This window comes from Nasonia vitripennis (assembly GCF_009193385.2).
Source record: "Nasonia vitripennis strain AsymCx chromosome 5 unlocalized genomic scaffold, Nvit_psr_1.1 chr5_random0002, whole genome shotgun sequence".
NCBI lineage: Eukaryota > Metazoa > Arthropoda > Insecta > Hymenoptera > Pteromalidae > Nasonia > Nasonia vitripennis.
Window position 1 is genome coordinate 1,382,284 of NW_022279652.1, and position 24,348 is coordinate 1,406,631.

At 38.8% G+C, this 24,348-nt stretch overlaps 1 protein-coding gene across 1 annotated transcript in view; it reads left to right on the top strand.

Annotated features, from left to right (window-relative positions):
* The window catches only part of LOC107982151 (protein scarlet-like), a 388,545-nt gene that overhangs the window by 52,892 nt on the left and 311,305 nt on the right, over positions 1-24,348 (top strand). The window lies entirely within an intron of this gene.

The window sequence follows — 24,348 nt, forward strand, 5'->3', positions numbered from 1 at the left end:
TACTTGGCTAACGTATTGTAGCCAAGACTAATATAGCCAGATTAAGTAAATTTTGTGTTTGAATTTTATTTTAAGTTTTTCATTTAAACATATGTATTACTGTTTGAGTTACTCGTCTTAATCGGAGCTCTCTCCTGAGATGTAATATCTCTAGAGTGTTCCGTTTGACATAAGTTTCGTAAAGTTGAACTTCAGAGGACGTATTTCCTCTGAAGTCGTACATACAGATATTAAAATAGAGAAATTTTACTATATATATATATATATATATATATATATATATATATATATATATATATTATGACGGGCGATATTAGCACGTCATAAGCTCAGCATGCCGCGAGAAGAAAGACTTGTACTAAATCCACACTGTTACAGGTACCAGCGCTGGCAAGGAGGGGAGAGCTGCTGGACGACACGAGAGAGGCGGAGAGAGGGGGAGAGAGAGAGAAAATTCGGCGACACGCGACTGAGACGCGTGCCGCCAGATACGATCCGACCTTTGAACCGACTCCTCGCGAGACGCTCAGTACTTTCGGGAGATAGCTGCTAAGAGAGTGAAAGTCGAAGTGTGTGAGTGTGCGTGCGTATACGACGTTGCGTCTCGCTACCGCATCCAGAACTGCACCGACGGGGTTCCGACTGCTGACAGCGAACATTAGGGCGATACCGGCTAACTGTAAGTGCCAGCTCTCTCTCTCTCTCTCTCACGCTACACTCGCCAGGGCTCTCCTTATCCTCCCTCGTACCTGCGACCTCGCTTGCTCGCATGCAAGCCCTGTATATAGTTTGTCAATAAACGCTGTGACAGTCCCTCAGCAATCTCGATAGTCGTTATTTTGCGTGTTCCTACGCGTACACTTGTATCTCGCTCCATCACCGACCCAGCCGCCTCCGCGGGCTTGCGTCTTGTATATGTACGAGATCGCAGCATAACTGGCCTGGCCGGAACTTATTCGGCACTAGGTGCTATCCCGACGACTCTCTTTCTCGAGAGGAACGAGGTCTACGGACCTTGATTATAGCGGAGCTGGAAACCGAACAACTGCACCCAGCACACCGTTATATTGGCGCCCAACGTCTGGGATTTAACAATATTTGTTTAGAAGATTTCAAATTTCGGCATCGCAAGAAAAATAATAGTCGCACCGAAATAAAATCTATACAGCGAACAAAAGCCTATATTAGAGCGAGAACGCAAGTTACACGCTAAGCATAGCGACGCGCGACTTTGTTGACATCGCGGTCGAGCGAGCTCGCCGCACGAGATAAACAACACCGGTCTCCGTCGTTGTAGACGTTCGACGAAGTCGACGCGGCCGAAATATTATATTACGACTTATTACATTTAGCGTATAAGTTTCGGAAAGAGTTTTTGCGATTCGCTTTAACAGTCGTTGTGGGCGGTTCGTATCTCTGTGTACGTGAATTCGTATTGAGTTTTTTTTTCTTTCCTTTTCGTGTTATCAAAAATTTTTTTTTGATACGACTTCAAATGTATCGTAGGAAATTTGTTTAGTCGTAATTAGTAACCGAAAATACGAATTCACGAACAATTATTTTTGTTCTTCTCCTTCTATTTTTTTTTTTTTTGTCCCATACAGTTACTACTATAAGTACGACACATAAGTCGAAGCGAATATTTACCGCGCGCAGTGTAGTCAGTATAGTATAGCAGCGCACTGTACATGCACATAGGTATATAGTTGCGTACATACATTCTGATCTATAGGATAGCTGCGTACGATACATATAGGCATACAGACGTACAGTACAACGCTTACAGTAACATAGGTGGTTTTATACGGCACGCGCTCACGCTATAGAGGTACATACTCACTGAGTATTCCTAAGCGTCCTACACGTATACGGCCCTAGATATAAACATATTACCTGCTTGACGAATTTAAATTCTAGCACACCGTTATATTGGCGTTATATAACGCACAGTGAGTAAGACTGTCAATAGTCTCCGAAGCTTAAAGTACACTCTTAAAAATACAGCTGCTCGTAGCTAACGCGAGTAATTCAAACATTATTTTATTTATTTACTATGTGATTACATCTGTTTGAATTACTTTTTCCCGTATTGTCAATTTGTTACCTCCTGGTGAAATCAAACTTTTCTTTATTAATCGGACCCTCACAATACTAATTAAATATTGGAGGCAGAGGTATTGTTTAAGAGCGACACGCGGAAATAAATTCGACTTGATTATTTCTTTTTACAAACGCTTATAAAATTTAAGGAGAACAAAGCTTACTCATCTGACGAGCGTTCACTCGTTTCTCTTGTTTGTTGGAAATACAGTGAGTCAGAACCGCGTGAATTATTTTTTTTTCTCTTCTTCTATCTGTACCCTTTCGTTATAGCAAACCAAAAAGAATTTTTCAGAGGATGGCGCTTTTTCAAGAAGAACTAGATTTACAAATAGAAAACTGGGCGCTTTCCCTGTCGCCATTGGAATTACAAAATAGATTAATCGAACTAGATCTTATTCGGAGTAATTCAAGGCTAGAAAATGTAAGTAGGTTAGCTAGACGACTTCGCGGAGACTACACTGCAGAAGATTTTCAAGAATCAAGTGATCCAATATTTATAGTTAGTTCAAGAAGAGACACAGATCTCCACAGATTAATACAGACAGATAAAACGTTACCTACGTCGCTGAAGAATAGCATAATAGCACAGCGCAGAGGAAGCAGAGTAAACGTGTTCGACACAAATTCGACATTCATAGATGAGTTCGAACCTCAGATTAATAATCCACAAATGTCAAGCATAACGCAAACGGGTACAAGTGTGTTGCCGACTAGCAACAGCACAGCGGCAACGACAAGTACCAGCACAATAACAACGCAAGCACAAGGAACAAGGCAAGCGAATACGCAAGTAACGTACTCAAACAATGCCCAGAGAAACGAAGAGTACCTCAGGCAACAAAACGAACAACTGATTAGAATGCGCATCGCAGACGTCAAAGAGAAGGAAGCTTTACGACAACAACTAGAACAGCTGGAACAAGTTATTTTAGACATGGCGGAATCCAGTAATTCGTACACTCCGACGACGCCAGCTGATAGTAGGAAAGTTCGATTTCAAGAGACGCTACATATTCGACACCCTGAACCTGACGCGCATAGTACGCGATACGCAAGCGAAAACCCGTGGATAATTAATTTAGACGGTACACAGAACTATCAGACCAGGCAAAATCCATTCAGAAGGCAGAGTAACACTCCAGACTATCAAGAGTCTAAGGGGAGGGGCGGATCACCGATTGGTAATAACAATCCATTCCTCAAGCCTGGGGAAACACCATACGCTAATAGCACGAATCCTTTTTGGCCATTTGACGCCACGCAAACGAATCCGTTCAACCACACACCCACTCCTACGTGGACATCACAGTCACGTAAAGACATCGGAAAAATCGCCCGAGAATGGAAAATAAAGTTTGATGGCAGCCAAGACACTTGCATCGAAGAGTTCCTACAGAGAGTCAACGAATGCAGAATGTCATCTCATCTAGACGACACCGATTCACTGAATGCTATGTTGCACGTGTTAACGGGGCCAGCACTAATCTGGTGTAGACAACTGCGACACACTTGGTGTACATGGACAGATTTCTGCAAAGCTGCAAGGCGAAGTTACGGAGTCGATCAGGACATCCAAATGCAGCTGTTAGCCGAAGCCCAAGCGCGTACCCAAGGGAAAAAGGAGTCAGTAAGGGAACACATCTTCGCAGTACTGACGATCCTCAGCAGGTTAGATGAACCTCCACCGGTAGACGTACAATTGAAGATGATTTATGACAATATGTTGCCAGAAATCAAGATGATTGTACCACGTAAAGACGTCACAGACTTAGACGCCCTAGTTACGTTAGCGAGGGACGCCGAGAAGTTGGTTCACGATCGGGACAACTACAAGCCGCCACCTCCACCGGAACGTAGCCTGCTACCGCATGTCGCCTATAAGGAAAAGCCGGCTACACCAACAGCCACCACTGCGAAAACTCCTAGCATGAACGCTGTAACAGAACCCGTCGAACCAGCGAGCCCGCTCCAGAGCACGCTAGTCGCGACGGCAGTAAAGGAGGCCCTAGCCCAATTAGGCCTTGCGGGCATTGCTGCCTTTCAGCAGCAACCATCGCAACTACAGCCGAAAGCCATCACAGCGGGTAGAAATAACCCGAAGAACGGCAAGAAGTCGAAGCTGGAAAGTGTCTCTACCGTGACAGTTGAAGAGGTAGTAGAGGAGAAAACGAAACGAACGGTACGCAAACCGGATAGTGACCACAATAAAGACCAGAAGGCACGTGGGCCATATAAGCCCCACGTTAAATGCTATGGTTGGCAGTTGGCCACAACACGTAAAAAGTTCGTGCCCAGAATGCTCCCAGAAGTCGGGAAAAGACCAAGGGAAGAAGTGAGTCAGGCCAACACTTCTCCCGAGGCAACAACGGCCTCTAGCGAATCGCTCGATTTAAAGAGCGAGGACGCACTCATGCCGTTGAAGGCCGAAGATCCAAGTCCGGAGGATCACCGTCGCTGGTGGGTGCAGGTTGGAATTGCAGGGTTCAGAGTCCGCTCTTTGTCTGGACTCTGGAGCTGCACGCACCGCCATTGGCCCGGTCGGCATTCAGATTGCCTCGGCCTGTGGACAAACTATTACGCCCTATAAAGGACCAGGAGCGAAGCTCGCTAACGGCCAGTTAGTGCCGATTTATGGTTACGTCGACCTACCCTTTGACGTACAGGGTCGTCGAAAAGTACTGAAAGTCATGATCATGAGCGAACTTGATTCCTCCTGCATTTTAGGGACGGATTTCATCCGTGCATTTGGCGCCACGCTTAGACCTCGTCAGAATGTCCTAGAGATTGAGGGCACGTCGGAGACTATCCCTCTGGAGTTATCTAGTCTCACTGACGGCGAGAGTAATGCCCTGGCGGCCATTGGCCTAGTTGATGTTATGCCGCGGCAGCGTAACCATTTAAACGAACTGCTGGATAGGTGGCTACCAGAGAACGAACAACCACTTGGCTGCACTTCATTGATCATGCACGCCATTGATGTGGGTTCCGCTCGACCTATCAAGCAGAGGTACTACCCCGTGTCGAAGAAGATTGAGGAGGAGATGCATAAGCAAGTGTTGGAAATGCTAGAAGCAGGAATAATTCGACGGTCGAACAGTGAATGGTCGAGTCCCGTAGTCATGGTGCGAAAAGCCAATGGATCCTACCGGTTTTGCATAGACTATCGTAAACTCAACGCCGTTTCCAAGGCCAGTGCGTATCCGCTTCCATTCATGGACTCCATCCTTAGCAAATTGCAGAATGCTCGTTACATCTCGACGATCGACTTGAGTAGTGCCTACCACCAGATCCCCATGAAGGAGGAAGACATGCACCTCACGGCATTTACGGTGCCCGGACTCGGACATTTTGAGTTCACCCGGCTTCCTTATGGCGTGGTTGGTGGCCCTGCGACGTTCCAACAGCTTAGCGATAAGATTATCGGGCCTGAGTTGGAACCTCATGCTTTTTCGTACCTGGATGATATTATTATCACTACCGACACGTTCGAAGACCATTTACATTGGTTAGAAGTCGTACTCAAGCGGATCAGCGATGCTGGACTCACGATTAATTGGGAGAAAAGCAAATTCTGTTGCAGCGAGGTTAAGTACCTTGGGGTGATGGTAAATCGAGATGGCTTCCGTCCCGATCCGGATAAGGTTGCTCCAATTTTAGACTACCCGGCCCCCAAGAATCTAAAACAACTCCGCAGGTTCCTAGGGATGGTCTCTTGGTACAGGAAATTCCTGGACAATTTTGCGACACTCGCCGATCCTCTCACTCAGTTAACCAGGAAAGACGTGAGATATAACTGGGGCGAATCGCAGCAAGAAGCGTTCCTATAAATTAAAACGCTGATAGCTTCGGCTCCAATCCTACATAGTCCATCATTCGACGAAACTTTCACGATTCAGACGGATGCTAGTGACACCGGCCTGGGTGCAGTGTTGACTCAAGTCCATGATGGCGAAGAACGCGTGTTAAGCTTTGCGAGCCGCACCCTGTCAAAAGCCGAGAGAAATTACTCTGTCACTGAACGCAAATGTTTGGCTGTATTGTGGGCGATACGCAAATTTAGAGCCTATGTTGAGGGTTATCGCTTCCAAGTTATTACCGACCACAGTAGTCTGAAGTGGCTGTGTAATATGCGTAACCCCAACGGTCGCTTAGCTAGGTGGGCTCTCGAATTGCAAGCCTATGATTTCGAGATTATCCATCGAAAGGGCTCATTACATTGCGTACCAGACGCCTTATCCCGAATGTACGAGGATGAAGACGAGAATACGCCCATAGCCACCCTCGGTATAGAAGGAAAATTTACAGACGACCCATGGTATACTGACATGTGTGCCAAGGTAAGGGAAAACCCAACCGATCATCCAAACTGGAAGATTTCGGAGGGCAGACTGTATCACCTACGTCCTGATCCTCTCTTAGACGATATCCTAGACGAACAGGACGAATGGAAAATGGTTTTGCCACCAGAGAAGACCGTAGAAGCGATGCGGGAATCGCACTGCGAGCCCACAGCTGGCCACTTGGGCCGCCGCAAGACTTACGAGCGAATCGCACGATACTTCTACTGGAAGGGAATGTATAGAGATGTAAGTAACTTTGTTCGTACTTGCACGGTCTGCCAGCAGTGCAAGATAGAACAAGCGTTACCCGCTGGGTTAATGGGTCAGAGAAGAGTCCCTGGACCCTGGAAAATTGTCGCCGCTGACATTATGGGTCCGTTCCCTCGGTCGACTCAAGGTTACCAATACATCCTCATTTTCTTAGATGTTTTCACGAAGTGGATCGAAGTCATCCCAATTCGCAAGGCGGATGGAAAAACGATCCGGAAAAACCTAAACGAACGTGTTATTCTACGTTTCGGAGTGCCCGAGGCATTTTTATCTGACAACGGGACGGAATTTCGAAACAAGGTGTTAGCCCAATTTCTTAAAGAACTGAGGATACAACATCGAACTATCCCACCGTATCACGCTCAAGCCAACCCGGTAGAACGTGTCAATCGCACTTTCAAGACAATGATTACGACGTTTATCGAAGGTGAACACAGGTCCTGGGATAAACACATTCCCCAACTAATGTTTGCATACAACACGGCTATCCAAGAGACCACAGGTGTTAGTCCGGCCTTTCTAAATTTTGGACGGCACTTAGAGCCACCCCACAACAGCCGCCGAGCAGAAGAGATCCTCAAGAAAGAAGAGGCAGAAGAACAAGCCATCAAGGACTGGGAAGATAGAATGCAACGTTTGTTGGATCTGCAAGTCCGTACAGCGAGACACGCACAGAGAGCTTCTGAAAAACAAGCAACTTACTATAACGCGAGACGCAGACAATCCGAGTATCAGGTCGGTGATCTAGTCTGGAAGCGTAATCGCATTCTTTCGTCCGCTCTATTAGGCATAAATGCGAAGCTCGCGCCGAAGTTTGCTGTCCCATTCAGAATTACGGCCAAAATTGGACAAGATGTGTACACCCTCGAGAACGACAAAGGTGACAAGTTCGAAAAGATACATGTAGTCGATTTGAAGAAATATGAGGACGACGAAGACCCATCGAGCGACGAAGAACCAACAAACACCGCAACGACGGCTGCGAATCCACAAGATGCTGCCCCGGCTTCGACTAATACGTCTGTAAACGTGGAAGCGCCACGTAAGCGAGGTAGACCGCGGAAGACGCGCATCGTTGTTAACCGTGCGATAACTAGAGTCACGCGCGGAAAGAAAACTAGCGAACCACCTCCTAGTATCGAGAATGAGGAGGTAACCCCGTTAGTAGTACCCATGAAAAAGCGAGGTCGCCCAAAAGGTTCCGTGAACAAGCGAGAGACTCCTCCTGTCCTGTCCCCCCGTCGTACTCGGTCCAAAAGACCCTCATAAACTTCCTAGAACTCCCTCTTATTGACCTTGCAGATGATGGCGTCAGACCCCAGCTGGATCAGAGTCGTGGAGGGAGGCCGAACCCGCTGGGTTCAGATAGAGGATATGCCTCGACCACCGACTCCTGACAGCACCACGTCGGCGAGCGCTACGCCCTCCACTACGGCAAAGACCCCCTCGACCGACCACAGCTCCAACGCACCAGCGCCCACGAGAACAGCCGAGGAGGCCTGGGAGGCCACCAAGAAGCAGCTGGAGCAAGCCAGGGCGCTGAAGAGGGAAGTCCTCAAAGTCGAGGAGGAAGCCTTCTTGGCCCTCGACAACTTCCTGGAGAAGTTCGGGGAGGACAGCCGTGCGCTCGCGGGTAACTACCCGAAGCTAGTGGCGGACGAGCGCGACGTCAAACGCCACCGCCAAGAATACGTCGAGGGGAGGAAAAAGCGCCGCGCAGCCGAGGAGGCCAAGGAAGCACTTCAACAGCGCATCGAGGAAGGAACCCGCTTGGTTGAGGAGCTCAACCAAGCCTACGAGGACCGGCGACATCTCGGTCACCCTCCCCCCAAGCTCCTGGAAGAACTGTGACTCGCTAGGCTCAACCTAGCGCTGTTGAAGGGAGAAAAAGCACCGCAGTGCTACATCTGCGGCATGCTAGGTGTGGAGAGGGGCAGAGAATGCCCGAACGCCCGGAACCACGGGAATTTGCTGCGCCTCGCTCGTCAAGCGGCGGGAAGAAACACCCTATAATAAGGGCCTAAGGCCCTTCAAAATTTTTTTTTTCTCTTCCCTCTTTTCTTCTATATATATTTTTTTTTCTTTCTCTCCTACTCCCTCATTTATTTATTCTTTTTTTTTTCTTCTCATTCTCTCTAAATACAGTTTCCTTCAATAAATAAGCCTCTTCAAAAATTTTTCCGTCTTTCAATGTTGATTTATTTACCTTTCCTTACTAACCTTTTTATTGCATGCTGGCGAGTTTTATAGAGTGAGAGCTGGTACACCTGGCGGTTACCCTGCGTCTGGAGGGGGGGTGTATGACGGGCGATATTAGCACGTCATAAGCTCAGCATGCCGCGAGAAGAAAGACTTGTACTAAATCCACACTGTTACAGGTACCAGCGCTGGCAAGGCGGGGAGAGCCGCTGGACGACACGAGAGAGGCGGAGAGAGGGGGAGAGAGAGAGAAAATTCGGCGACACGCGACTGAGACGCGTGCCGCCAGATACGATCCGACCTTTGAACCGACTCCTCGCGAGACGCTCAGTACTTTCGGGAGATAGCTGCTAAGAGAGTGCAATTCGAAGTGTGTGAGTGTGCGTGCGTATACGACGTTGCGTCTCGCTACCGCATCCAGAACTGCACCGACGGGGTTCCGACTGCTGACAGCGAACATTAGGGCGATACCGGCTAACTGTAAGTGCCAGCTCTCTCTCTCTCTCTCACGTTACACTCGCCAGGGCTCTCCTTATCCTCCCTCGTACCTGCGACCTCGCTTGCTCGCATGCAAGCCCTGTATATAGTTTGTCAATAAACGCTGTGACAGTCCCTCAACAATCTCGATAGTCGTTATTTTGCGTGTTCCTACGCGTACACTTGTATCTCGCTCCATCACCGACCCAGCCGCCTCCGCGGGCTTGCGTCTTGTATATGTACGAGATCGCAGCATAACTGGCCTGGCCGGAACTTATTCGGCACTAGGTGCTATCCCGACGACTCTCTTTCTCGAGAGGAACGAGGTCTACGGACCTTGATTATAGCGGAGCTGGAAACCGAACAACTGCACCCAGCACACCGTTATAATATATAACAGGCATATAGTTTTATTTTTCGCTACGTTTTAGTGTTACATTTATAAACATGGTTTTATGTTTCTTACATTATACCTAAATATATTTAATAGTTTATTCATTTTGTAAACAATTCGAGAATAATATAAACAAGAAATTGAATTTTTCTTTTTTTGACCATTTATCTGTCCCCTTAATCGTAATGAAGCGAGGAACAACTTTCAAGATAATTACTACGTAAATTTCCATGCTCGTTTTATTTTGTTTATTGGTGAACAACTAAAATTTTCTTTCGATGTATTAGAACGTTATACAAACACCATGAGAACAATTAATCAAGCATAGCAAGTTACGTAGTTATTATCTTGTATAGTTGTTCCTTGCTTCATTACGATTAAATATAATAAACTTTACTTCCTTTGCTAATTATATATATATATATATATATATATATATATATATATATATATATATATATATCTTCCTATATTATATAGTCATTTTGGCAAGACTCCCCCCCCCCCCCCACCACCCCTCCACCACCCCCCTACCTTGGCCCCCCCACCAAAACACGTAAAATTCTTTCATTTTTCTGTTATTTTCGAAAATCTCAAAAACCCCCCACCACCCCCCATCGCCCCCCCCACCACCCCCCCACCAAATAACATGACTGCTCTCTGCGTTATCGGGCTTGAGACCGTCATACTTTCACAACGCTATTGCGTAGTAAAATAAGGCCGCATTAACAGTCCAATTAAATACAAATTTATAACATATTATGATTTAATAGATTTAAATTGGATAATATTAAATAGAATTAAGGTTTAGGTTAAGGTAAGAAGTATCAGTTCCAAGAGAACCAGATATTGAAGATCTCTAATTTTATTTAAGTTATAAGATTAAAGTTAATTATTAATAACGTGTAAATAAGTTAGGGAATAATTGAGTTCAAAGAACTCAAAGAACCATCAGAAAGTATAATCATTATAGATGATTCACTGATTGAATAAACAACAAAATGGACAAGATAAGCGAGATCAAAGACCTCGATGAATTTTCAGGTAATATGAGTAGTCAGACAGAACTAGAGAGACAGAATAAAGAGACAGTTTTCCAAATAATTTAATTTTCAGGATCACCTCACGTCTCCCAATGGCGCGCAACTCGAAAAGTCTATCATTTTATAGATGCCTTTTGCGGCACAAAGATTTAAACATTAAGAACATTAAAAAAAATTAAAATTAATTTAAAAAAAATATATATATAAATTCAAATGATGAATTTCAAGCGTCAGAAAACTTCAAAAACTAGCTAAAACTATTTTAAATGCCATTAATAGTAGGAGTTCAATGTTAAACAATACTTTTACTTCCAGTAACAGGTTTTCTTATACAATAAGATCGATCATTTTCAACCATCCAGAACATAATTATCAGTTCATGAAAGTAAAATTTTGAAGATAAAATCACACAGAAACTACAATAGGGGGTTGGCGAGCGAAGCGAGCAGGGGGGCGGAGCCCCACTAGTATATATATATATATATATATATATATATATATATATATACATATATATATATATATATATATATATATATATATATATATATATATATATATATATATATATATATATATATATATATATATATATATAGTGAGACTATATCTCGTTTTACAAAAGATGTTATAATGACTCTATCGGGCTATACAAGCACAATTAATTTTGAAATAATAAGGCTATGACACTGTTCATTATCAAAATTTGAGATCTCTAAACAAGCATGCCTTTAAAAAATAAAATAAAAATTTCGGCGTTTTGTCAAAATAAATGGTGCTCGTATAGACTGACAGATTCATTTTAACATCTTTTGACTTTGTTTAATTGATCCCAGTTCGTTTCTCTCTGTGATTACGTTGCGGAATATATCAAACTCGCCTAAACTTTAACATTTTTGAATATTAATTTTTTTTGAGATTATTTTATTATTGAAATGATATGATACATTACATTTGTCATTTGCAAATTTAAGAGTCACATTAACGTTGAAGTGCGTTCAACTGTATACTGCTTTTTATTTATTTAACAATATAACATTTATTTAAATGTACATTTGTAAAAATAAGTTACATTAATGTGATTTTTCGTATCAGATACAATCAGAACTGTACATAAATTTAATTATTTTAATATTTCAACACTAAAATATGTATGCATGTATGTATATACATATATACACACACACACACATATATATATATATATATATATATATATATATATATTCATATATCTACGGGCATTATTTCCGGGCCTCACTTTAGACAATTGGGTTATTTTTTTGTGTAATAAGACCGGATTATAACGACATTCTGTAGCTGCGCGTTTTTACGAATAAATGCATTTTTTAAAATAGTTTGTATGAAATATTTTACGCAGCAAATAATGGCTTTCAAAGTCAAGTTAATTAATGGACAATTGAGTTATCAGTCTCGTTTAATGAAAACCGGATTATAACGAGGGTACCGTAGCTGCAAGTTATTATAAATCAATGCAGCATTTTCAATAGTTCATTAGAAAACATTTTACGTTGCGAATTATGACTTCAGAAGACAAGATAATTAAAAGACAATTGGGTTATCTATCTTGTGTAACGAAAACCGGATCATAACGGCATTACTGTAGCTGCGCGTTTTCGCGAATTAATGCAGTCTTTCCAATAGTTTAGCGTCTTATATTTTACGCAGCAAATTATGACATTAGAAGACAAGATTTTTAATAGACGATTGAGTTATCTATCTTGTGTAATGGAAACCAGATCATAACGACGTTACAGTAGCTGCGCGTTTTTGTGAAATAATGCAGTCTTTTGAATAAATTAAAAATAAATATTTCACGCAGCAAATAATGGCTCTCAAGACCGGATAATAACGACATAACAGTAGCTGCAAGTTATTACAAATCAATGCAGTCTTTTCAATAGTTCAGCAAAAAATATTTTACGCAGCAAAATATGGTATTACTAGGCAATATTATTCATAGATAATTAGGTTATCTATCTTGTGTAACGAAATCTGGATTATAACTACATTTCAGTAGCTGCGTCTTTTCACGAAGTTATTCAATCTTTTCTATAGTTATGTATGAAATATTAGATCTTTTTAAGTCTTTAGTTTAGCAGTCTTTTTAATAGTTCAGTATGTACAATGTTACGCAGCAATTTATGAAATTAGTGGGCGATATAATTAATGGATAAATGGGTTATCCATCTCGTGTAACTTAAACCAGATCATAACGACATTACAGTAGCTGCTTGTATTCTCGAATTAATGCAGTCTTTTCAATTGTCCAGTAAGAAATATTTTACGCAGCAAATCATGGCTTTCGAGTAGATAGGCTATAGGCATACCAAAACATAGGCATACTAAAACACCCTCTCTCCTCTCAGAGTGTTTTAGTACCCGATGAGAGAGTGGGAATAATTTTTCCTCTCTCTCTCTCTATCATGTTTTGGAATGCCTATAACGTTCTCTACTTTTTTTTCTTTTTTTTTTATTTTACTTTACAGTTTATGCTCATAGAACAATTTCATGAGTTTGACGTTGTGCAATGCACAGGTCGTCTTATAGCTTGGATTATGATTTGTGCATACTGTGCCACACTTAAAAGATGGTTTTAACGGATAGCCATACTGTTCAATGTTGTGAACAGGAAATTTGAATCGTTGAAGCCATTTCTGTTTTAATGCACCCATGACAAAAATTTTTGATGCGTCATGTAAAGCGTCATGAAGCAAGTTTCCGATTTGAGAGTAGTCATGTCCATCCGTTTTCCACCTGATGCCATGATAATTATGTTTGAGCCATTTGTTTTCCCTTTGCATTTTGTCTGAGAGTTTTTTCCATGAGAAGGGATTTTTAAATGTTAGAACAATAAGATCTGCACTATTTTCCTTGAGAGGTATGATTGCTAATTCCTTTAGAATATAATCTTCTTCGGTTTGCTTGAAACCAGTCATGTCTACTGCATACTCCATTTTCCGGTGCAGCTTAGACGAGCTTCTTGACATCTCCACTAATAGGATTGTACTGAACGATGCGATCGTGTAAGATCAGACAGTAGGCTGAAGTGTTAGCAGGAAAATCTTTTTTAGCCTCAAACTCTAGACGTACATCGACAGGAGCGCTCTTGAGAGATTCGTTTTGTCGTGAACAGTCAATAACTAGGAGTGGTGCAAAGTTGAGAAACGAAGACTTTGTCAGCAGCGGTTGCGGATCACTTCCATAGTAGGATTTTTGAAAATTAGCGTACATATCATAGAGAATGGCAAACTGATTTTTAGCTATGTCGAGATTCATATTGTTGTATGGATAATATTGTGAATTCAAGAAAAGTTTCACATTACTCAACTCACAATGGTCAAATCGACTGGCGTTTGCAGTTCTCAATGATTTTCTCTTTGTTTGCAGTCCAAGAATCACAAAACGAGGTTTTTCCAATTGATTTGATGTTTTCACCACTCTATCTTTGATACTTTAACTTCGTAATCTTCATAAGTAGTTACACCAGATGCTACAGTACTTTCCTGGATTATTACGTTCAAGTCGCTTCTCGATCTTGTGAGAGTGAGCTCATGCTTCATATTAACTATAATCTTTTTATAGTCTTCTGCAAAATCCAAGATCATACTCACAAGGAAAGGTACCCAACCCGAACTCACCGATTTTGATGATTTTCATATATGTTGTAGAACATAAAAAAATAAGAGACACGTATTTTTTTTTATCGGCTAATTTTCACTTTTAAGGGGTAAAAACCTCCCCTAAAGTTAACCCCCAAAAAGCGTTTTTTTTAAATATCTCGGCTTAAAATTAATATTTTTCAATGAAACAAATTGGAGGTTATTTCTTACAAAAAGAGCAAGTATTTCATGGTGATTTGAAGAGTAAGGGTAGCATCCCCTATTTTTTAGGGGTTGAAAACATATATTTTTTGGCATAATTTTATAATAAAAATGTTTAAACCGACTAAAAAAAATTGGAAAAAATGTTTAAACATCCTTAATAACAAAATTTAGTTGACGTCTTTCGGTGTTTTCATAAATATTACACCTAAGGGGGTAAACCACCCCTAACACAAAATAACTGTAAATATGTAATTCAATACATAATATTTCGTAGAAAGTTTGTATATAGAGGTTTTCGAGGTCTCTGATTACAAATCTGTTATCAGATTTTGAAAATTCAAAATGGCGGATCCAATATGGCGGACGGAAATATCGAAAAAAAATTTTATATAATAAAAAAGTTTTAAACGACTAAAAAATTTGGAAAAAATTTGTAAACATCTATAATAAACAAATTAAGTTTTTAGGTTTTTTCATAGATACTTCCCCTTAGTGGGGTAAATCACCCCTAACACAAAATAACTATAAGTATACATCAATCCATAATATTTTGTAGAAGGTTTGTATATAGGGGTTTTCGAGATCGCTCTTTACAAATCTGATATCAGATTTTAAAAATACAAAATGGCGAAACCAATGTGGTGGACGAAAATGTCGAAAAAAAATTTTAACTTTCAAAAAAACTTGTTTACAAATGTGTGATCTTTGTAGCCTGTACATGTGAACTAAAGAGCCTTAAACCCTAAACCCCTAAAGAACAAATAGGCTAAATGGTTGTGCTTTTTAACCAAACGACTCCAAACCCCTAACCTCCAGACAAGCCGAAGGCCTATGCTTTACCGTAGACACGAGTATAGACATATTACCGATATTTTATTCTATCATTTTGTATGTAACAAATAACGTCTCGTTTTATGTTTCAATCAAAGATTATTTATTTTTCTGCTTTTATAAATTAGCATAATTTCAAAAGTAATTTCATAAATTATAAAGTATTTCATAAATTGCATAATTATATAATTTTATAAATTCAAAAAGTCCACACTTTTTTGCAAATGAAAAAACATAGGTTAATAAAATTAGTTTATCAAACTATTTTGCGTTTTGTAATAAAATTTAATGTTGTCAAACTTGGGAGTTTTTCATTGTTACAATTATTTCGTAAACCAAACGTTTTTTAGATTAATTCTCGAAGTAATGATTATTGTATCTATAGTAAAATATTTACAGTCTGGAATTCCATAATAATACTATTTGCTACGATTTCATGAATTTATCAAAAAATCTAAATTTAATAATAAATATTATTCTAATTATTATTATTATTTTTCATTATCATTGCTATTATCAGTATTACTGTTATTATTGCTATTGCAATTATGCTTATTCTTCTTCTTATTATTATTATTATTATATTACTATGATAATTTTTGTTATTGGTAAAAATACATAAAAGAATATTAATACTCGAACTTCATTTGCAATTAAAGAACACGTTGTTATTGAAAGGGAATTTTATATGCATTCATTAGTTTAATGAATGTTATCGTACATTCAATGATAATTCCACAGATAAATGTCTTTTACTCATAAAAGTTGTTGACAATATGTGCGAATCAGTATGTTCTTTTTTTAGATTGTTTTCATCGAGTGTTTACCTCAGCTGCCTGTGTTATTTTTTAGGCAGTGAGTGAGTTTTGTGGGTATTCTAGTTCGATGCCGGAAAGTACGAATAGTACGTCTTTTTGTTTGTCAGTGGTATCATACAGTTGTAGAAAATTTTCTTTAGTGATTTTATATAGATTTACATTATTCAATTTCAAAGTGAATAAAAGTTGAATAAAACCAAAAATAGAGTTTTCCGAACATCACAAAGTGGAACGAGAATTCTTCTCCAATGCATAAATTAATGATTTGATTCAATTTACATTCACTCGTTTTATTCTGGTAGAAATGTAGCAGTCGTGCCTTACATGCAAAAACACAGCTTGTATAAATTTTACCGCTTGTTTTCATTTTAGATTGAAAAATGAAAATTAATCCGTTAAACGTTCTAAACTTATTATTAGCATACTTTCAAGCGTTAAACATACCAGATAGTGTCACGAATTATCACGAAACAGAGTTGGCCGAAAAAATAAAAGAAATTTTAATAGATGCAACACATGATTTCAACGATGTAGAAATGATTACTGATGACTCTTTGGATTTTCAAGAAGAGTATAAAGACCATAATGCGGAAATAATTGAAGATGAAGTGCAACATCATTTTCCTGATCCGGATATAGCACCAACAAATCAATGTACAGCAGATAATGAAGAACTAGATTTTGAATACAAAAAAAGAGCTGTAGAATTTTGGAGAAGTAGCAAAACGAAGCAAAATTTAAGTCTCAAAACAGTGCAAAACAGATTCAAAAAAGTATCATCTATTAGTCAGCTACGTCGTTGGGCTCATTCAATTAATAAAGGTGGCACGTATAGAGAAAAAGTAGCACAAATTTGTCAGTATACCCTGGATAATTTTCAAGCAGCTCTCGACAGTGGTTCAATTATCCATGATGAAGATATAATTCGATGGGCCTTACAAGCTAAAAAAGAAATTGGTTTTGATGATATTAGATTCAAAGCTTCTAAACATTGGTTACTCAAATTTAAGCAAGCACACCGAATAGTTTCTAGGAAAATAAATAAGTTCATAACAAGAAAAACACTAGAAAGTAGTGCAGAACTTACGGCTAAAGCTGAAGCATTTATCGATGACGTTAAATCGTGTATACCAAGGATTGGACTCGAAAATTTGTATAATACAGATCAGAGCGGATTTCAGCTAGAAATGCATTTTGGAAGAACATTAGCAGTAGAAGGAGAGAAGCAAGTGCAATGTCTGGTACAGTCAATTTCAGCAACAACGCATAGTTATACTATACAGCCACTAATATCAGCTACTGGACAACTGTTGTAACCGCTATTTCTTGTTTTAAAGGAACCAAGTGGCAAGTTTGGCCCTATTGTAGAACAAAACATATTTAGACCAGAAAACATGTACGTGGAAGCATCCAAATCTGGAAAATTAACAACAAGTAAGGGGACTAATAACAATTTTTACATTGTAATATCGTTGATCAGTTAATTAGTAAGTCGTTTAATTGCAGATCACTTCAAAATCTGGTTGGAAAAAATATTTTATCCCTATGTAGGCCATCACTCAATACTATTACTTGATTCTTGGAGTGGTTATTGTGACAAAGTTATAGAAGAAACAATGCCACAAAATAAAATTATTAACATAAAAAAAATTTCAACTGGAACCACAGGAAAAATACAACCACTTGATGTCTATGGATTCCGTATTTGGAAAAACTTTGTCCGAACATTTTCTGATAATGTAATGTTAATGGATCATGATATGAATTTACATGTGAGAAATAATATAATTAAACTTCAATCATTGGTTCACAACCAACTGTCTTCACCGAGATATATAGATTTGTTTAAATATTCCTGGTATAAAAGCGGTTACGTCAATGAAAAACCAGATAAATTTGATAATCCTATAGATTTCAGTTTTGGAAAGTCTTGTGCAACACATTGTGAAATAGAAGGGTGCACAAACATTGCAATTGTACGATGTGGTTGGTGCAAAAAAGCATTGTGCTTTAAACACTTTTATGAGGACTACCATTATTGTAAAAACATCGTAAAATAATATATTTTATGCTCAATACAAAAAATGCACTATGGCAAAAGATTAAAGATTGTAGATTATTATTATACTCTAATATTATAAACAAAAATACAATATAAGTTGAATTTACAATAACGGAATTTCAATAACATTCTGATAACAATTTCTACGGAAATTATAAAACTGCTTCACACACAGAATTTTCTTGTTTACAAATTTAGGAATTTGAGGTGGTTTGGTTAAAAAGCACAACCATTTAGCCTATTTGTTCTTTAGGGGTTTAGGGTTTAAGGCTCTTTAGTTCACATGTACAGGCTACAAAGATCACACATTTGCAAACGAGTGTTTTTGAAAGTTAAAATTTTTTTTCGATATTTCCGTCCACCATATTGGATCCGCCATTTTGAATTTTCAAAATCTGATAACAGATTTGTAATCAGCGACCTCGAAAACCTCTATATACAAACCTTCTACAAAATATTATGGATTGAAGTATACTTATAGTTATTTTGTGTTAGGGGTGGTTTACCCCCCTAAGGGGAAGTATCTATGAAAAAACCGAAAAACTTAATTTGTTTATTATAGATGTTTACAAATTTTTTAGTCATTTAAAACTTTTTTATTATATACAATTTTTTTTCGATATTTCCGTCCGCCATATTGGATCCGCACTTTGAATTTTCAAAATCTGATAACAGATTTGTAATCAGCGACCTCGAAAACCTCTATATACAAACTTTCTACGAAATATTATGTATTGAATTACATATTTACAGTTATTTTGTGTTAGGGGTGGTTTACCCCCTTAGGGGTAATATTTATGAAAACACCGAAAGACGTCAACTAAATTTTGTTATTAAGGATGTTTAAACATTTTTTCCAATTTTTTTAAGTCGGTTTAAACATTTTTATTATAAAATTATGCCAAAAAATATATGTTTTCAACCCCTAAAAAATAGGGGATGCTACCCTTACTCTTCAAATCACCATGAAATACTTGCTCTTTTTGTAAGAAATAACCTCCAATTTGTTTCATTGAAAAATATTAATTTTAAGCCGAGATATTTAAAAAAAACGCTTTTTGGGGGTTAACTTTAGGGGAGGTTTTTACCCCTTAAAAGTGAAAATTAGCCGATAAAAAAAAATACGTGTCTCTTATTTTTTTATGTTCTACAACATATATGAAAATCATCAAAATCGGTGAGTTCGGGTTGGGTACCTTTCCTTGTCAGTCGTATGGCAACGTCAAAATTTCCCTTGTTATCTACGACCGATTTGATATCGTCTTGAATACCAAGCCAGCCTGCATTCTCCAGCATATCATTCTGATTCAAATTAAATGAAATCAATCCTTTCATAACACTGCTCATACCAACATTTTTACTTTTATCTATCCCCACAGCATTAATCTCATAACGAATTTCATCAAATAGATGACAAATGCCATTGTTGACAAATTTAGTTTTAGCAAGTGCTGCTGATCCACCTTTTACTTGCAACTTTCCACATATATGGATAGAGCTGCGCGATCGTAAGAGACATAGATCTTGATGTTGGATAGAAATACGAATTTCATCACTGTTGTCATAGCTTAATGATGAGTAAGGTTGATGTGCGTGTACTTCGTAATGAGCAATAGACTCATCGAATACGACACCTGATCAAATGCTTAGAATTTCGTCCATTTTTCTGGAAACAGCAAAGAATTATACACGTGAATTTTTTCCACGAACTTTTAGTCCTAGAATTTTCAGAAACTGAATGCTCTTGCGTGTTAACGGTTTGAGTTTCTTCGGTCGACTGATGACTGATTGCCATGATGACTGATTTATATATGATCCAGAATTGTAAACGATGCCCATTATACAGATTTGATGTGAAGTCTAATAGTTATTTCCTCTCCTCGAAAATTCACTAAATTTCCATCCTGATCAACAATTTGAATTTGTAGATGATCTATGCACTTGACACTGACCGGTAGATATCTGACGTATGACTGAATTTCTATGATTTTATATCCCGGAGGCACTCTGGGAAAGAACTCATGGATTGTATGAACTTTCTTATTATTGATATGAGCACCTCCAGTAATATTGCACTCAACTCTGAGTGCATTGATTCTCAATATTTTCACTGGTAAATCAGAGCTCTGTTGAATGTTTTTTTCGAGAGTGCGAGGAGCAAAGCCAAGGAGACGGCCTATGGAATCGTGAGGTGTGAGATCTATCGGATGACTGCAGAGAATTTCACTTCTAAGAGTATTGTTGTTAGCTTTCAACGAGAATTCGATTCCTTTGGATTTCAAATTTGGTTGTAAAAATTGATTAATAGCATCAATCTCATAACTGCCAGTAGGAATATTAATAATAATATATCCGTTTAAATGCAGTTTATTATTTGAATAGTCAACATTGGGAATAGAGTTAACTGATAAAAGTTCAACTAAACCCAAGACAAAATTTTTATGCTTCGATAGTTCAATCGAAGGAAAATATTGCGCTTCTAAGACAGATGAGTTTCCTGAGAGACTCAGAGTGAAGCTATCTTCCATGACTGATCGGAAGATAATGATTCTATTCGTCAGTGAGCACCTCTTTTATAGTCTCCCAGCTAAGACAAAGAGACAAAGATGGCCACATATAAATGAGTCAAAATTTTGATATCAAAAACTATCAAAATAAATCACTTCAGGACCACGTTTGCGATAGCAAATCCAGTGAGTGCCTCTATTTTGAAAGTCGTCCAAATTTACTACTGCTGTTTCATTATGCCATGGACCATCGGGTGGTAGATTATTTCTCATGAAAACACCTCTGAAATCTGAGATTTTCATCATAAGAGCATATTTTTTTAGATCGTAGTCAGTCAGTGCACGATTTGGCAAAGTTAAATCGAAGTTTTTTTTTTCTACTGACTTGATGACCACGACCGATATGAGGTTTCATAAATAATCCCATTCCAGTTTTATAGGGCTTAAGATGAAGACCTTTGCCTAAAGCAATAGCTTCCATGGTCTTATTATGCCTCTTACTTTCTTCATGATTTTTCTGCGCAGCTTTAGCATCATTAACTGCTTTAGCTATTCCAGCAGCGCCTCCTGCTAGAGCACCGGTTGCACTTAGTCCTGCGAACAATGGAATGAGAAAAGGAAGAACTCCACCACTTTTTGATGGAAGCAGCAGAACACGTGGAATGATAACTTTTTTCTTTCCACCTACACTTTTAACAGCTTGACGTGCACCCTTCAAGGCTGATTGAATAACCTTGCGAGAACTTTTACTTGTTGACATTGATTTTTTAGCCGCAGTCACTAACTTATTAAATTTCAGTCCCATTCCAGTTTTTCCTTTTAATTTCATAGCATTGCTAACAGCAAAAGCAAAAGCTTTTTCGCCAATACTAGCATCCTTAGCTCTGACACGTTGCATAGCTTCCTCAGCAAGCATCTTGTCAGCAGCTTTACGATCTCCGTTTTTATCGGAGTAAGCTATGTCGTGTTTTTTACAAGCCTGATCAAGCGGATTAATACCAGGATCTCCTCTTTTCATTCGCTTTTTCAATTTAGTTCCGGGACCGTAGTATTGATATCCAGGAAGATGCATTTCAACAGGTAAGTTATTGATAACTTTATCAAGCAATCCATAGCCTTTCGGCTGTTTCTGAGATTTGTGTATGATCATCTCTCTTCGAGTGTTGTTTCACAACTGACGTTCATGGTAAAACGAGCGTTTATATTTCGAGAGCTCAATGTTATATTTGACTCTGTTGAGTGAACATGGATTTTACCGAGCAGAACGTCAAACTCCCTGTCACGAATTTTGATTTTGGAAAAGAGAAGAGAACGAAGCGTCAAGGGAAATTACTACCAGATAGTATACGAGCAGTATTCTGTAGTTCATCAAACTGTGGAAAACAAATAGTTTACTGGCTTTAATTACACAACTCAATGGTCTTAGGTTTGAGAATTTGTATGTATACTCTAAATCCTTGAATCAGCCAAAGTATCAATTTCTCAAAAATGTCTTGGATCTGATTGAAGGAGTATCATATCTTCCGTTCAGTGAGCATGAATCTGTAGTATCTCCAGATGAAGCCCTTCCAAATTCAATAATTATTTTTGATGATGTGGCATGTGAGAAGCAGGATAACGTCAGAGCATTCTTCTGTATGGGGAGACATAAGAGTGTAGATAGCTTCTATCTATGTCAATTTTATGCTCATATAGGAAAACATCTCATTAGAGATAATGTCAATTTGTTAGTAATTTATCGACAAGATGATGTAAATCTTAAACATATCTATGAAGATCATGTGAATACCGATTTTACTTTCAACGAATTTCAGAATCTTTGTTCTGAATGTTGGAAGAATGATAGATATGGATTCATCGTTATTGACAAAGATAGACCGATGAATGAGGGTAGAGAATAGGATACAGAATAGGATTTGACTGTTTTGCAATAAAAAAGGAATTATGAGTCTCAAACTTACAGTTCAGTTGTAGACATCGCCACGTCAGCATGTCAGACTTCACGAAAGAGAAGAATGTTCTTAGTGAGCTCTTGCGAGCTCGTGAGGCTATTAAAAAAAAATGTACTTTATTAAAACAGGAGAAAGATGATTTTGAAAAAGTCATCGGTGATACTCTAAAACCAGTCATCACACCACTTGAGAAACTTGTTGAGATGAAAAGTGAAAGCCCACTACAGCAACCATCCAATCACATTTTGGATCAAAACAACAATAAAAAAATTAAAAAACGAATGAGAATCGATCGATCGAGTTTGCTCAACGATCAAAATAAAAACAATAAATCAAGTTTATTGGATTATACTGTTTATGATTATGATGATGATGATAATATTTATGACACAATAACCAATTCTACATTTAGATCCGCGAGTGGAAAAAATGAATCAGCTGAAGACTTTTTATCATTGCTAGATAAAAGCCGTAGAACGATTGATAATATATACGGAGTGCGAAAGGTTGATGAAATGTATATGATTGGTGATTCAGAAATTGAATTTGATTATAAATATGTCAAAGTCAGAAATGAAAGTTATCCTAAAACGAGTGGACTGATGGAATTGCTATTTAAAAAATATTCGGATGATCTTCTTCTGAGCTCATCAGATCGTGTAAATTATCGCAAGATTCTGGAAGCAACAAATGCTCATCGAAAAAAATTCAGCAAAGATGAATCTATCCGAATGTCGAGAAGTAATAAATATAAAAATATCTTAGCACCAATATTCCGCAGCACTCCACGTAAAAAGAACAACAGCAGCGGAGGAGGACTCATACCTAAATATAAAATAGCTAAGAAAAATTCTTCCATTGATCTCGTCTACTGGGATGATCCAAACGAGCTTACTGAGAGACTTCGACTATTGATTGCCGAACGATCAGCTGGAAATAATAATCACGACAATGAAATCCAGTCGATTATTGAGGAATTACGTGAAGCTGGGCATATATATTGAAACGCAACTTTCTTCTTTGCATCAGTACTACAATGAGTCTCGATGTGTTTGGAAGAAAACTTGAGGACTCGCAGGTGAGTCGTGGTCCTCCAGGCATGGGTTTCAATTTTACATCGGACGGTGATTTTGATTTAGAAAACAAGCGACTTTGCAACCTAGGACCGCCCAATCATCCAAACGATGCAATCACATTACATTCACTGAAAGTTATTCTACAAACTGAAATAAATGATATAGCTGCTAAAATTGCTGGAATTAGTGAAGTTATAGAAGAATACAAGCATCAAGTTGAAAAACATCAATTGGAAGTGGATGCAAAATTGCGTTATCTTTATAGTACAACTCTTCGCAATTACTCTGGTGTTGATTATATCATTGAAGAAGTGAATAAACAATTAAAAGTTCGTATAGACGAATTTCCAGATGGATTTTCATCTACTGTAAAGGAAGATGGAACGTCATAGAGTAGCTGAAGAGCTGCAGAAGCCAGCACGTCGGCG